At 38.6% G+C, this 9,367-nt stretch overlaps 1 pseudogene; it reads right to left on the bottom strand.

The window, feature by feature from the left end:
* Positions 1-5,843: 5,843 nt before the first annotated feature.
* On the bottom strand, positions 5,844-8,245 carry LOC121010867 (glyceraldehyde-3-phosphate dehydrogenase-like; annotated as a pseudogene).
* Between the last annotated feature and the right edge of the window lie 1,122 nt (positions 8,246-9,367).

The following is a 9,367-nucleotide window of genomic DNA, read 5'->3' as shown; positions in this document are numbered from 1 at the left end:
TGTCAACATACATGCATATCTCACTTGTGGAAGTACCTGTTTTCAGTTCTTTTTGGTATATATCTAGAAGTGGAATTATGGCATCATATGGTAGGTAATTGTTAACTTTTGCAGCATCATATAGTAGATATGTTTAACTTTTGAAAACAACTACCAAGTTGTTTTCCACAGAGACTACTGTACCTGCCCACCAGCAATGGATGAGGGTTCCAGTTTGTCCACATCCTCTCCAACTGTTGTTCTTTTCCATGTAAAAAGTGAATAGCCACCCTAGTAGGTGTGAAGTGAACCTCATTTTGGTTTTGATTTGCATTTCACTAAAAACTAAGGATGTTGAATATGCTTGTCAGTCATGTGGAATTAAAAAAAATTTTTTTTAAGTTTTTTTAAAATTTATTTTTGACAAAAAGAGAGACAGAGTGTGAGCAGGGGAAGGACAGAGAGAGAGAGAGACAGGCACACAGAATCTGAAGCAGGCTCCAGGCTCTGAGCTGTCAGCACAGAGCCCAACGTGGGGCTCGAACCTGTAAACCACAAGATCATGACCCAAGCTGAAGTTAGCTGTTGAACTGACTCAGCCACCCAGGCACCCCTCATGTGGACTTTTTTTAAACAGTACATCATTATTTGTTTTTAATTAAAATGTTTTTATTTATTTTTGAGGGAGGAGGGAGGGGCAGAGAGAGAGGGAGGCAGAGGATCTGAATTGGGCTCTATGCTGACAGCAGAGAGAATGCTGGGCTCACACTCATGAACCGCAAGGTGATGACCTGAGCCAAAGTCACATGCTTAACTGAACCACCCAGGTGCCCCAGTGCATCATTTTTTGAATATGCTAGGAAATGTGGCTATTGAAAAGAAATTTTTGATAACTCCCATTGTAATACAAGTAATTATCCCCCAGTTTATGTTTCTTAATTTAAGATTGTGTACATTGAGTTTTATCAGATGATTCTACAGAGAACGTTACGTTTTTTGAACATAAATTGGAGAGGATTTTCTTCACCCCTTATATGATGCTATTTACAAGGTTTTTTCACAGATCATGCTTGAACCTTCCACAGCATCAAGCAAGTGCTATTAAGGAACTCAGAAAAATATTGCCATGGTGATAATGTCTGTCCTTGTGAAACACTACTGTGTGAGCTGTTTTATACTCTAAAATCTTGCTTGGAGCTTTTAGTTTGTAAGATTTATTTGCTGATAGGCTTTTTAAACGTGGATATACAGTGTATTTTTAATAATAATGATTACAACAAGTAACATTTATTGAACATTTGCTAGGGACCATACTCCGTACTAGGCATTTTATTTGGATATATCCTTTAATCCTAGTAGAATTTTAGCTTTGCAGGGTATGATCTTTTATTTCCTGTCCATTGCTGTATCCCAGGCATCTATCATAGTACCTGCTTAAGAGTAAGTGTTCAACAAATGTTATTGAATGAATAAACATCCTTTGAGGTAGTTTCTGTGACTATCTTCCTTTTTCAAATGAGAAAGCTGAGGCTAAGAAATGTAAAGCAGTTTTTCCTAAGATCATACAGATGGCCAGTGGCAGAGCCCAAATCAGAGCCCAAGCAGCCTACTCTAGAGTCTAGACTAAACTAACTACCTTTTAAACCACAGCGTTCAGAACAGCGCTTTCACCCTTTTGTTCCACATTCTATAGGGTGGCCAGGTATTTTTGTCAAACAAAGAAGCAGCAATTAAATTCATTTAATTTCAAGAAAATATTTGTTAATGGCCATCTGTGTGCCTAGACATTGTTGAATGTAATATTGAGAACTGGGAGATAAGAAAAGGAGAGTCTTTTATGGGGTCTGACACTAGCTGCGTGACCTTGAACAAATAACATACTCTGTGTAGACTTTCAGCTCCTCATGTGTAAAATGGAAAAGATGGACTAGATGATCTAAGCAATAAAATATAACTTTAAGAAATAGCACGGACAAGGCTACATTGAACTTGCTTGCTGGGGATGGGATCGTGGGTGGTGGGAGATGTCGTTGGTTTATATATCTTAATCTTTAATCTAGAAGGAATGAAAAAGAGGAAAGGCAACAAAATGGTAAATATATGATGGCAGTGCTAGAGTGTATCATGTAGAAGAGAAAATAAAAGCAATTATCCAAGTAACAAGGAAGTGTCAGCTCACCTTTAATTTTGAGAAATGAAATTTACTTCTATCCTGGCCCTTACCTTTGAGAAGTATAGTAGCCTGAAGTTATTTAATATTTTATACTTTTCGACACTTCGTGCCCTGTAAATATGCTGAGAAGTAGTTTGGGGATATTTGGAAAAATCAAGGGCTTGGCCAAGATTATACATTTGTCTAGTGATTCTTGATTATTTATTTATAAAAAGTTAAATTTTTAAAAATTTATTTATTGTGAGAGAGAAAGAGAGACAATGAGAATATGTGCAAGCTGGGGAGGGGCAGAGAGAAGGAGAGAGAAGATTATAAGCAGGCTCTGTGCTATCAACATAGGGGCCAAAGCGAGGCTTAAACTCACAAACCATGAGATTATGATCTGAGGTGAAATCAAGAGTTGGTTGCTTAACTGAGTGAACCACCCAGGTGCCTCATCACTTTTAAATACCCTAGTCTGTCTTACCATGAAATTTGAAGGAAATGTCCAATTACTATTTTTTAATATTGTAAAATTTTCTCTTTAATTTGCTTAATTAAAAAGTCTATATGCCTCATTATAGTTTTTCCTTGGCTTTCTAGGAGTGGAGGATATTGTCTAATAAAACAGATAATAGTAGGATAGCAGAACTTGAAAAACAATGTGTTAATTTTTTAAGGAAAAAAATCTTACAGATAAAACACACTTTTAAAGGCTCACTTGTTTTATATTTTAAATTTGGTTGAATGATTATGCTTTTTATTCTGCAAAGTTTAGCCGGTAAGTACACTAAACACCATTAGATGCCTGATGTGTACAAAGCACTACCCTAGATGTCAAAGAAATTTAAATATGATCCTTGTCCTCAATCTTATAAACATTATGAAACCTTTACAACCAACCACATCATGTGATAGAATATTATGAATACCTTGAGCGAAATCTAAAGTGTTAAGTCAAGAAGATGCCCCTTAAAGGGGCACCTGGATGGCTCAGTCAATTGAGCATTCGACTCTGATTTTGACTCAGATTATGATCTCATGATTCAGGAGATCAACCCCACATCACACTCTGCACTGATAGTGCTTAGCCTGCTTGGGATTCTCTCTCCCTGTCTCTCTGCCCCTCCCCCACTTGTGAGCATGTTCTCTCTCTCCCTCTCTCTCTCAAAATAAGTAAACTTAAAAAAAAAAAAAGATATCCCGTTCAGCTACAGTGGTTGAAAAAAGCTTCACGAGGGGTGCCTGGGTGGCTCAGTTGGTTAAGCGTCTCACTTCTCAGGTCATGATCTCTTGGTTTATGAGTTTGAGCCCGTGTTGGGCTCTGTGCTGACAGCTCAGAGCCTGGAGTCTGCTTCAGATTTTGTGTCTCTCTCTCTGCTTCTCCCCTGCTCACATTTGGTCTCTCTCTCTCTCAAAAATAAAACATTAAAAAAAAAAAGCTTCATGGAAGAGGGATACTGAAACCAAGTGTTGAAGGATGTATATATTAAGTGTGAAGGTGAGGTAGTTGGGGGAGGGATATTAATAGGTAGAGAGAATAGTTTGAACACAGGCTCAGAAGGAAATTTAGGATGTATTTGGGGAACTGTAAGTATTTCATGGGAATAGAAGTGAATTGGAAGTTGTAAATAAGTTTGTACTCCCTGATAAAAAACTGTTAGAAAGATTCATCCAACATTGGTTTCCTGCATGTCTATCAATGTTTCTTTCCCATTCCTGCCCCACTCCAAATAAAACAAAATAATAGACAGTTAATTTCTTCATGTAGCAAATATTAAGTACCTGCTCTATCCCAGATGCTTTGCTAGGAGCATAAGCTCTAAAGATAAACTAGACACAGCCCTTGTCCTCAAGTAGGCCACAGACCGGGAGGGAAGACCAACTCTTAGTTAGAAAAGGGATACATATAAAGTGCCCATTTTATCTGAAATGGGGCCACCTTGAAAAAGAATGATCTTGGCTGAGCTGGGCTGATGGCTTGAGCTCTGTTTTTAGCCCTTGGGAGCAACCTCAGGATGTGTGGCATACCAGAAGAACAGCTGCATACTATATTCTGACAATGATGAAAGTGGCACCTCCGTTTTTCCAGAGCCACAGCAATGACTGTCCCTGGAAAGGAGAGCCAAGCTCTTTCTCTCCTGGCTTATGCTTTTGGGCACATTGTTCCATAGAATTTCAGAGGGGAAGTTTCAGGAAGGATATGGAAAGGAAAGGGATAAGAAAATAAACTATAGAGTGCTTTGATTTATTTATTTATTTTTTTTTTTCAACGTTTATTTATTTTTGGGACAGAGAGAGACAGAGCATTAACGGGGAAGGGGCAGAGAGAGAGGGAGACACAGAATCGGAAACAGGCTCCAGGCTCTGAGCCATCAGCCCAGAGCCCGACGCGGGGCTCGAACTCACAGACCGCGAGATCGTGACCTGGCTGAAGTCGGACGCTTAACCGACTGCGCCACCCAGGCGCCCCTAGAGTGCTTTGATTTAAAATTATATACAGAATTCAACCATTAGTGTCTCTTAGATGCATCAAGATATAATAATAATAATGATAGATGATAATTACTTTGTGCTAGGCACTATGATAAGGGCTTAACATATATTACCTAATTTGACCCATATAGTAGTCCTAAAAATTTGCTATTACATTCATCACTTTTTAAACTGAGGCTTAAAAGATGAAGTAACTTCCCTACATCACATAGCTCATAAGTGGACATAATGGAAAGTATATTGGGATAAGTTTTATATTTCATATTTTATAGAGAGAGATGAAGCAGAATGATGTCAAGCCAAATTTAGAATCCATATCTCAATTTTATAACTCTTGAACAATTTTTAAGTTATTTTGTAGTAGAAACTTTCAAACATATGTATCAGTTAGCTTCTATGATTACCTATTTGTGGCCAGTCTTATTTTATCTGTACCCACTTGTCCCCTATTATATTCATATGAAGCAAATATTAAACATCGTATGATTTCACTTGTAAATATGCCAGAATGTTTCTCTAAAAGATGACTTAAAAATAATCCTAATACCATTACTACACCTAAAATTAATAATGATTCCTTAATACCATCAACTAGTTTGTCTAGTTTGAATGTAAATTTCCAATTGTTTTGTAAGTGTCCTAATTTTTTCTCACCGTTTATTTGCTTGAGTAAGGATCCATGTAAGGTCCACACATGATAATACATTGATAAATGTATGTATGTATGTATGTGTGCGTGTATGTGTGTGTATATATATATATAAATATATATACATATTTATATATATATGTATGTATTTTTTTGGAGAGAGAGAGAGAGAGAGAGAGCACAAGTGAGCAAGGGGCAGAGAGACTCCCAGGAGGGGCAGAGGGAGAGAGAGAGAGAGAGAGAGAGAGAGAGAGAGAGAGAGAGAGAGAAAAGCGGGGCTCGCCCAAAGTGGGGCTCATGTTTTACCCAAAGTGGGGAACGTGCTTGCCTGAAGTAGGACATGAGCTCACCAGATGTGGGACTTGAATTCAGGAACCATGAGATCATGAACTGAGCTGATGTCAGATGCTTAACAACTGAGCCAGCCAGGTGCCCAATACATTTTTATATCTGAAGTCTCTTTTCATCTATAGCTTGCCTTCCACCTTTTAAATTTTCTTGTAATTTAAATTGTCAAAAAAGCTAGTTGTCCTACAGAGTTTTCTGAAATTTTGATTTTATTGATTGTATCTCTGTGGTATAGTTTAAGATATTCCTCTGTTTTATGTATTTCCTATAAATTGGTAGTTATATCTAGAGTTTTGATCAGATTCAAATTTGATGTATACTTTTTTGCAGGACTACATCGTAAATGATGATGTGTCGCCAGGAGGCACATAATTTCTGATTATCTCTTTCATCGTGATGTAAGCAATCATTGATGCTTAGTGAATTAATTTATTTAGGATTGCAAGGCCTTCCATTTCCAGCCATGATAGAGTATAAGGACCTTCAACAAGTAAAAAAACCCAGCAAGATACATAGAACAGTATTTTAGGCATTGGACAGCAGGTATCACATGATTGTAATCTTTAAAGGAAGGCAAATGACATAATTTCTGGATTCTTATGAAAAATTACAGGACATGCAAAGAAACAGGATCATACAGTCATAACATGGATAAAATTCAATTAATAGAAACAAAATATAGAAACGAGAGCATAGAGTGAGTAGACAAAGATATTAAAACCGCTATTATAAATACGCTTTACTTGTTAAAGTGATAGAAGAAAACATGAGTATAACAAGGAGAGAAGATGGAAGATAGAAAACAAAAGATCCAAATCTAGAAATTAAAAATATTTGTGATGAGAAGTACTTTGGATGGGATTAATAGATTAGACATAGTAGAAGAAAAGATTAGACACTTGAAGGCATAACAATAGAAACTATCCAAAATAAAGCACAGAGAAAAAAGACTGAAGCAAAGCAAAGCAAAACAATGAATAGAGCATCAGTATGCTGTGGGACAATATCATGTAATTGGAGCTGGAGAAGGGCAGTGACACCAGAAAAATATTTAAGGAAATAATGGCACATAAAAAGGATCTGGAAACCTTTTTCTCTGTTGTGATGACAGATAAGGTTGCTTCTCAGCAGGTAAAAAATGGTTTCATTATGAACAGTCAGAAAGCTCTAATCTACAGACTGACCCTTTTAGAGGTCTTCTATTTTCTCTCCTTGTTATACTTATGTTTTCTTCTATCACTTTAACAAGTAAAGCATATTTATAATAGCTGTTTTAATATCTTTGTCTACTCTATGCTGTCATTTCTGTATTCTATTAATTGAATTTTATCCATGTTATGACTATATGATCCTGTTTCTTTGCATGTCCTGCAATTTTTCATAAGTATCCAGAAATTATGTCATTTCCCTTCCTTTAGATGACCTTATACATGATAGGTACATGTACAAGGCACTGCCTTCCTCTTAGGACCTTAATGGAAAAATTGTGATGTTTGTTTTTTATCTTCCTCTTTTTCCATCCTTGAATCTCTCTTACCCACTCTTTTTTTGGTTGGGGGGGGGGATGTTCTGGGTACTTTATTGATGGTATGTGAGAAGGTAGGCCTTAGGCCCCTCATCTTCTTCAGGGGTTCTGGGATGGAAACTGTAGAACTTGGGAGATTCTCAGTTTGTTGGGGGAATGAATTGGGGCAAGGACTCTCCAGCAGCTTAGGGCCTCTTTCTTCCTCTTGCTCTCTCTGGGACTGGTGGTGTAGGGAACTCTTACTCCTTGAAGGCTGTGTGGACCATAAAGTTCACCATCTGGTTGCTGTAGCCAAATTCATTGTCATACCAGGAAATGAGCTTGACAAAATGGTCACTGAGAGCAGTGTCACCCCCAGCATTAAAGTGGAAGAGTGGGTGTCACTGTTAAAGTTGCAGGAAACAACCTGGTCCTCAGGATGCCCTTGCAGGGAACCTCCAATGCCTGCTTCATCACCTTGTTTTTGGCAGCTTTGTCCAGGTGGCAGGTCAGATCCAAGACTGACATGGTGAGGGTGGATACACAGAAGGCCATGCCATTGAGCTTCCCATTAAGTTCTGGCAACACCAGTAGAAGCAGGAATGATGTTCTGGGCAGCCCCTTGGACATCACACCACAGCTTCCCGGAGCTGTCGTCCATGGTCTTCTGAGTAGCAGTGATAGCATGGACTATGGTCATGACTCCCTCCATGAGGCCAAAGTTGTCATGGATGATCTTGATCAGACGGGCCAAGCAGTTGATGGTGCAGGAGGCATTGCTGACGATCTTGAGGGAGTTATCATTCTTCTCATGGTTCATGCCTGTCACAGACTTGGAGGCATTAGCAGAAGGGGCAGAGATGATGACCTTCTTGGCCCCATCCTTTACCCTTCTACATGGTGGTGAAAACCCCGTGGACTCCACAATATACTCAGCACCAGCATTACCCCATTTGATGTTGACGGGATCTCTCTTCTGGAAGATGGAGATGGGCTTTCCATTGATGACAAGTTTCCTGTTCTCAGCCTTGACTTCTGTTGAATTTGCTGTAGGTGGATTCTTTCTGGAACATATAAACCATGTAGTTGAGGTCAACGAAGGGGTGATTGGTGGTGACAGTATTCAGTTTGTCTGAGTTCAAAGCAGCCCTGGTGACCTGGGGCCCAGTACAGTCGAGTCTGTTTACTCTGACTTCCACCAGTGTGTCTCAGGGATGCAGCTGTCTAACAGGGAGGAACAGAGAGCCTACTTTAGTCATAAAGTGATTCCTTTCCCATTCTCATTCAATACCCCTACCCAAGGAAGGCCTGCACCCATTTTCTGAGCCACCACCTGGGATCCAGGATCCTTCCAATGCTTCCATTTATCCATGCATCCACCTCCAATCTCCCCTAATGAAATTTTGACCCACTTTGGTGCTGTCAGTTTATATTAAAGGTTAATCCTTGGTAATCAGTTCTAGTGGGTTTCAATGATTTCATGTACAGCATTAATAAGTTAGTATTCACATTCAAAAGACCATCCAAAGATATGCTTTAATTCCTATTTATTTATGTACTTATTTATTTATTTAAGGTTCAGCTGAGACATAATTTTTATTCAACAATAATTTCTCTAGTAGTACCATGAGTCATATACTGTGCTAGGTGCTAGGGCAGAATGGGGAAGACCTAGGTAGCTTCTGCCCTCTGGAGCCTCACATATCTGAAAGACATACAACATATACAAATTGGTATCCCATAAATACAGTAAAGGTGATGTGAACCAAGGTTCTGAGCACTCATTGGGAAACAGCTGGCAAAGCGTAAGGCACTCAAGAAAAAAGACTTTTGTGAGGGTTCTAAAGGAGAAATACGGATAAAACAATTTGAGAAGGTAAAGGGAATCTCAGGCAAAGGAAACATGATCAAAGGCAGAGAGATAATGAACCATATCATTTACTATTTATTAAGTCTTTACTACATGTCAGGCACAAATCCAGGTGCTTTGCATACATGTATATCACTTGACTCTCACAAAAACCTTTGAAAATGAGTCTTACTATACTCTCCAATTTACAGATCAGGAAACTGAGGCTTCGAGAAATTGCATCACTTGCCCAACGTTGTTTAATGTGTCAGAGCTGGGATTAGAGTCCAGATCTGTCTGATTAAAAGTTAAGCCTAACTCTTAATCCTTGAAGTACTGAAGAAAACTTGGGTTCAGAATATGGTAGGGTGAGAGCAAAGTAGTAGCAGA

The sequence above is a fragment of the Herpailurus yagouaroundi genome, unplaced genomic scaffold, assembly GCF_014898765.1.
Source record: "Herpailurus yagouaroundi ecotype Mexico unplaced genomic scaffold, PumYag 192, whole genome shotgun sequence".
Taxonomy (NCBI): Eukaryota; Metazoa; Chordata; class Mammalia; order Carnivora; family Felidae; genus Herpailurus; species Herpailurus yagouaroundi.
Note: the sequence above shows the minus strand (reverse complement) of the source record. Positions and strands in the feature narration are given on the sequence as shown.